This window comes from Lathyrus oleraceus, chromosome 1, assembly GCF_024323335.1.
Source record: "Lathyrus oleraceus cultivar Zhongwan6 chromosome 1, CAAS_Psat_ZW6_1.0, whole genome shotgun sequence".
NCBI lineage: Eukaryota > Viridiplantae > Streptophyta > Magnoliopsida > Fabales > Fabaceae > Lathyrus > Lathyrus oleraceus.
Window position 1 is genome coordinate 136,343,405 of NC_066579.1, and position 7,412 is coordinate 136,350,816.

The following is a 7,412-nucleotide window of genomic DNA, read 5'->3' on the forward strand; positions in this document are numbered from 1 at the left end:
AAGCAATTGCCTTGCCTATAAATAAGACCCTCATTGCTTAGTATTAAGGACACCTTGCCCAAGCTTTGAACATGCAATTCAAACCCTCACCATTAGAGGATAATCTTGAGGTTTTCATTTGAAAATAGAGTTTCAAATCTCCTTTTGTTTTGAGATTGAAACTCCAAGAGTCCAAGCTTTTCCTTGTTTCAAATCATCTTCTCCTGGCCATATGGTCATGATTGGATGTTATAATCTTGATCGTTGCATTTGATTACCACACGTACATTACATTGACCTGAGTCCACCATGTGGAGTGCGCGCGTGGCCATCAGGTCTGCCACCTCAATTAATGAGGGAGATCTGATGACCCTTATTTTTTCTATTTTTATTTTAATTTTTGATTTTATGTTTAATCCTTTTATTTTATTTTATTTATAATAATTTCCGTTTTAATCCAAAAAAATATGGGACTTTCACCAAAAAAAATTAAATATTTTTCTCTTTCATGTTCTGAATTAAAATTATTTTTTGGATTAATTTTGATATTTTTTATGAATTAAATATTTTTGTGCATATTTTTAATTGTTTATAAATACTTCTGACTTTTTAAAAATCATGAAATTTTTTGTCTCAGATCCTTTGACCTTGTTTGACCTAGGATAAATCTCTTGGCCATTTATTTGGTGTTTTGAAGAGATTTTAGGTTTTGACCAAATTAAATTGTATTTTAATTCATTTTTAAATTGATTTTTAATTGATTAAATGTGTAAAAATTATGTTGAGCCACTTTTATGGTCTTGTGATGTTTGCCTATTTGTTTCCCCCTTGGTCAAGGTTGATTTAACTTTTGCTAGATCAAAACCATTGGATTTAGGGGATTAAAGAAATGTACATTTCATCTCCCAAAAAGAATGGATAGTTTTGATTTGATAAAAATCCTCCCTTGGTCAATTTGTGTTTCTATCTTCCCCTCCCTATTCATCTTCATCCCTATTCTTTCCCATTCCCTCATTTGACCAATGAAATCTCTAATGTCTTAAGGCTAATTGGTTCATCAATGACCTTGTGTCAGATGAACCAATACAAGTGTGACTGAGATAGGTCCCTCCCTCTTGATCTTTTATTTTAGTGTGTGGTATGTTTTAATAGTTTAGTTCTTCATACCAAATCTCTAACATGCATTAACACCTAAATTTTTACTGCTCGGCCTCAGATAGTTGTGACTTCTACATAAGTCCAATTACGATTGCTTAACATAGAGCTAAATTTGACCCTAAAGGTATAGCATTCTAGTAAGTGAGATTGTAAGTCTCCCATTCTTCATGGTATTGTGTGGAAACTTAGCCTTTTTTCCTTTCATGAGAGCTAGTGGCATACTTATTAAATTATCCAAGTTGGAGCCATTCTCATGGAAGATGTCTTGGTTTAAGGATTCATACTTGTGAATGGATGGTTGAGTGTTCTCCAAAGAATGACTTAATCAATTAAAAATCATCACTAACACTTGACTAAAGTTTTACTAACATTTGACTAACTCTTGTTAATATTGCTTTACTTTCAATTTATTTACTTTATGCAATTTAAATTCCATTCATTGTCATTTACATTCCATTTAACTTGTTTATGTTTATGTCATTTTCACTTTACTCATTTGAGTCATACCTTGTGATTGTATATATTGTTTGTGCATTTTGATTTTGTTTATGGTATTAGGATCTTAAAATACTTAATAATAACAAAAACCCTAAAAAAGGTTTGGTGGATTGTTGATCTTGATCTGAACTATTGGACTTAGGATTAAGCAACATTCCCTGTGTAAAAGGACTTGGCCAATGCCAACATCCTGAGACTGAGTTATTATGAACTAAGCTTTCATCTGATGTAAGCCTTTGAGTTTGTTTAAATTCATCTGCTACTCTGTCTGTGTACTTAATTGTTATTTTGACCTTGTGTGTGATGCTTTGCTCTAAGTTGATCAAGGAATATTTCATCTGATACATGAGAAGACAAAGAAGACAAAGAAGACTGCTAGCTATGGGAATTACTTGTTTGGATGTCGCTATCTTTATTTAATGCCTTGACCTCTATAATATCTGGATATTGCTAATTTCTTCTTGATTATTGTTTGATTCAAAGTCCAAAGGGATAGTGGGTTTTCTATATGACATTCTTGTCTGTTGGATTGCATCTCATTGGTTAGATCTTTTCAACTCTTAACTTTTAATTTATGCTTAGGATAGCCTCTCATCTCCTCCCACTTCTTAAATTTCAAAATCTTTCCCTCTTTTCAAAAACCTTCTTTGCTTGTGATTTCAATCATAGACTTTATTTTAATGATTAGAAACTTTGGCCGTATGCCATTGAATTTTTAAATCTTTTCTTAATTAAATTTTGAAATAAATTTAACCATATTGACTTAAAATTTCAAAAAACAAAAAGAACTAATAACCCCATTCAAACTTTTTGCCATTTGTGCCTTTTATTATTAAATTTTTGTTAAAAGCAATTCACCAACTCATTTGAAATTTTTACCATGAACTACGAGGTTTTGATCCCTCATTCTTATGTTGGTATGTAAGCACAAGTCCGAAGATCTTGTCAAACACAAAAATATAATCAATGAGTTCTTTTCTCATCCCCACACTCTATTTTTTCTCAAACATCATTTATTCCAAAAACACATACACACATAAAAAAGGACTCCCTAGGAGTACCTAGGATACTTTGGGTGCTAACACCTTCCCTTTGTGTAACCAACCCCCTTACCTGTAATCTCTGGCATTTTATTAGTTTTGATTTGAAAACTTCTTATCTTTTGGTTTTGTTCATACTTTTCCCTTTTCCTTTGGAAATAATAAAAGTGTGGTGGCGACTATGGTTTTATTGACCTTAAGCTTATCCATAGCTTGATGGTCATGAATTTACCGCTATAGAAATTAAGTGGCGACTCTGTTGGGGATCTAGTCCTTAGTGGGTTTAGCCTACTTTTTATGTGTATATATTTGTATATTTGATGTTTGTATATATGTTTGTATAATATATTATGTCTGTTGTGCTTGGTGATCTATGAGTGGTGAGATAAGTTTTAACCCAAACTTGAGTGCAATTAAGATAGGAGGATGGTACAGTCATGTTCAACTTGTGTGGAGTAGTCCTTAACAAGTTGGCTTGAGACTCATCTACTTATTGGAGACCCTTTTGGAGTTACTAATGTCACGCAAGTTATTTGTGGTTAGGCATCACTTTCTATGATTTGGGGTCTGAGAAGCTGAGGACCGTAGAACATTTAACTCAACTTGGCCTATTTAGGACGTAGTGCGGAGACTGTTCAGGTGTAGACCTGATAACAGTTGTTACGCGATACTACACTCAGACGAGTTTCTCTTGAGAATATTATGGGTTAATGAGTTAGTCATCTTAACCTATAATATCTGATAGATGGGATTAAGACTCTGGGAACTTTTTAGAACATGATCTATAGGTTTTTATCCTTAGTACACTCCTTTGGGGATGGTTCTTAACCCGACTCCATGCTCGTGACTCACAACAAACCCTTTGATTCTCGGTTTATCCGATCAAGTCTCATCAATATCAATGGAACTTGGGTGTTGATAAGGTGAAAACCATAATCCCCCAAAATGGATGATTGATCTTGGTGATAACTTGATCCATCCCTTGACCTCTGTTTGTGTTTGCCTTGTGTGTGTGATCCCTTGTGTGTGATTGTTGCATTCATGCATACATGCGCATCGTAACGTTCATCACGGAAAATTAAATTTCAAGGAACTAAGGTCTCATTTGCAAATATTTTCAGACCATGAATTATGGGCGAAGGAACACTAAGAAGTACGGTTTCAGATGTCCAGATTTGAAAGAGCTAAGGAAGTTGTCATCCTTTGTATTAGATCCCTTGGACTTCAAGCAACGTCATGGGAAACTTTTGTCTATATTATCTCTTGGTAATACCCGTATCTGACAAGGTACCTTTTAGTGGATTGGAGGAGATCCCCAAATCTCATATCATAGTTGAAGCTCTACATTTGAAGAAATTTGAGGTTGATGCTCATTTGGTGAAGAAAGAAGGTATTCTTGGGTTGACTTATGAAATTCTCATTGGTAAAGATACTGTTTTTGCTCAAGCCGGTAGTATGGATTCTTTTCAATCCATCTTTGTATTGCTCATCTATGGTTTAGCCTTGTTCCCTAACATTGATGGTTTTGTTGATGTTAACGCCATTAGAATCTTCTTGATTGGGAATCTTTTTCCTACTCTGTTGGGTGACATGTACTTTTCCTTGCATTTAAGGAATTCTAAAGGTGGTGGGACTATTATGTGTTGCGTTCCTCTTCTGTACAAGTGGTTTATTTCGCACTTGCCTCAGACACCTTCTTTCTTGGAGAATAAGCAATGTCTACGTTGGTCTCAGAGACTTATGTCTCTCACTAATGATGATATTGTTTGGTATGATTCTGCATTGAGTAGCTTAGACATTATTGATAATTATGGTGAATTCTCTAATGTACCTCTCAATGGTACACAAGGAGGAATGAACTACAACCCTGCTTTGGCTCGTCGTCAACTTGGGTTCCCCTTGAGAGATAAACCTAATAACACTTAGTTAGAAGGTCTTTTCTATCAAGAGGGTAAAGATCCCCAACATTTGAAGTAAAGGATGATACATGTGTGGCATAATGTGCATAGGAAAGGAAGATCCGAGCTTGGTCCGTGCAACTATGTAGCTTTGGAAGCTTTCACTATTTGAGTGAAGAAGAGAGCTTTGGAGCTGAAGATGTCATATGCTTGTGAAAGACCTATGTCTTTGGTTGTGGTTGAGCTATCAACTCTCCCTAACCAAGATGTAGAGGAGTTGGAAGATGCACTCACCAAGATGAAGCAAGAGAAAGACTTGTGGGAAGAGCAGTTCCATGTTTCGAGCCTAAAGCATGAAGAGTTGCAGCTTGAGTCGAAAGACAAAGATGAGCTTATTGAGATTCTTGAAAACCGAGCAGTGAAGAGACAGAGAGAGCCAGAGGGCCTATCCTTCTCTAGCATGCCTCTACCTTCCGGTGCTTGGAAGAAGATTGTTGATCAGTTAGTTCTTAAGAAGGCTCAGATGAAGACATCCTTGAGTCCGAGATTCAATGCATTCAAAGGAAGTAAGCACCCACAGCCAGATCATCTGATGCAGTTGCTAGGGATCCTTAGGATGATAGTTTCCTTTGCTCTTGTATTTGTACTTTGGTTTCTGAAATTATACTCAGTGTAATCCTTCCCAATTTTATGAATAAAAAGAGATTTTATCAAATTGTTATTGTTGTTATTATTATTCAAATATATTTTTGCAAATATCACTTCATATGTTCCTTGAAATTAAACAATCAAAAACATTGCATTTCATGCATTATTTGCATAGTAGGTTTTCTCCCGCCATATGTCTTATCAGTTCTTCTTCTGTGCTTCAGCCAAGCTGACTCGCCGCTACAATAATCGTGCTAATCAACCAAGGATCATGGAATATCTAGAGCAAGAGAACAGAGAGCTGAAGGATGAGATTTCCAGGTTAACAGAGCTGATGGAATATGTCATTGTTGCACAGAACCAATCATCACCAACTCTCACAACTCCTCCCCAAAGGACTGTCATTTCTGAGGTTGCTACCTCAATTGTTCCCGTTGATGTTGCCAGTCAATCCGACCCTTCTATACCTATTGGATTCCCTTGGGGAATTCCATCCAACTTTATGCCAGAAGAGTATGTACCCACATTTGTTTCTCTGTCGGCATCTAGCTCGGTCATGTCAGTGTCATCTCATGTTGTTCACATTCTTCCTCGTGTTGAGGACACTATCTACCACTCTGAGCCGTTTGAGGGTCCATATGTGTATGAGAAGATGGATGAAATGAAAGATCAGTTCCTCAAGCTACGCAAAATGTTGAAGACTTTAAGAGGAAAAGATTTGTTTGGGAAGAGTGTTATTGAGCTCTGCCTTGTCCCAAATGTTAAAATCCCGATGAAGTTCAAGGTCCCCGACTTTGAAAATTATAAAGGGAATACTTGTCCATTAAGCCATCTTATGATGTATGCCACAAAAATGTCTACTCAAGCTGATAATGATCAGTTGCTGATTCACTATTTCCAATACAGTTTGACTGGAGCTGCTTTAAAATGGTATATGGGTTTAGACAATGCAAGTGTCCCTACTTTCAATGACTTGGGCAAGGCCTTTGTTAAGCAGCACAAGTAGAATGTAGTTATGGAACCCGATAGAGACCAACTGAGGTCTATGTCTCAGAAAGATAAAGAGACATTCAAAGAGTATGCCCAGAGATGGAGGGAGTTGGCTGCCCAGATTAGTCCACCTTTGGAAGAGAAGGAAATGACAAAGTTCTTCTTAAAGAGGTTGAGTTCGTTTTATTACGAACGTATGATCGCAAGTTCCCCCAATGACTTTACCGAAATGGTAAATTTGGGGATGAGGCTAGAAGAAGGAGTCCATGAAGGACGTCTGTCTAAGGAAGAAGCATCGTCTAGCAAGAAGTATGGTGGGAGTTTCTTCAAGAGGAAGGAGGGAGAAACTAATTCAGTGTCTATGGGGAGGCAGATGAGGCCTCATGTTAGAAAGATTTCTCAACCTCGTCAACATCAACATTAAGTTTCATCAGTGATTCCTGTATTTTCCAACAATTCCAATAATCAACCAATTCTGATTCTGCAACAACAACGTCAACAACAAACGCAAAAAAGAACCAACTACAACAACAATAATAATCATTAGCAAAATTTTGAGAGGAAGAAGGTCTCCTTTGACCCTATTCCTATTTCGTATGCAGAACTGTACCCGTCCTTGGTTCTCAAGAACCTCATTCAACCAAGAAATCCTACACAGATTCCTGAGCCACTTCCATGGTGGTTTAAACCTGATTTACACTATGCTTTTCACCAGGGAGCCCCTGGCCACGACATAGAGAATTGCTACCCATTGAAGTATGAAGTGCAAAAGCTCGTAAAGAGTGGAATGGTGTCCTTTAAGGACAGAGCACCTAATGTGAAAGCTAATTCATTACCTACTCATGGTAATGCTACTGTCAACATGGTGGACGGTTGTTCAGGGAATTTTCGAGTTTTTGATGTGCGACGTATCTGGAGATCTCTAGTGGAGATGCATAAAACCTTATGCTTAATTAGTGACTGTGAACATGACCATGATGGTTATGTGATTTGCAGTATGAACCCCCGAGGGTGTATGGTTGTCAAGAGGGATATCCAGAAGTTGATGGATAAGAATGTAATCCATATTCAACAATCGAGGGATATAGATGATGTGAATGTGATCATGTCTGTATTCAAGACCCCTAAGCGGGTAATTATCCAGTTTGATAGTAGCAACAACAACAATGTCAATAGATCGGTATTACCGTTGGTTATACGG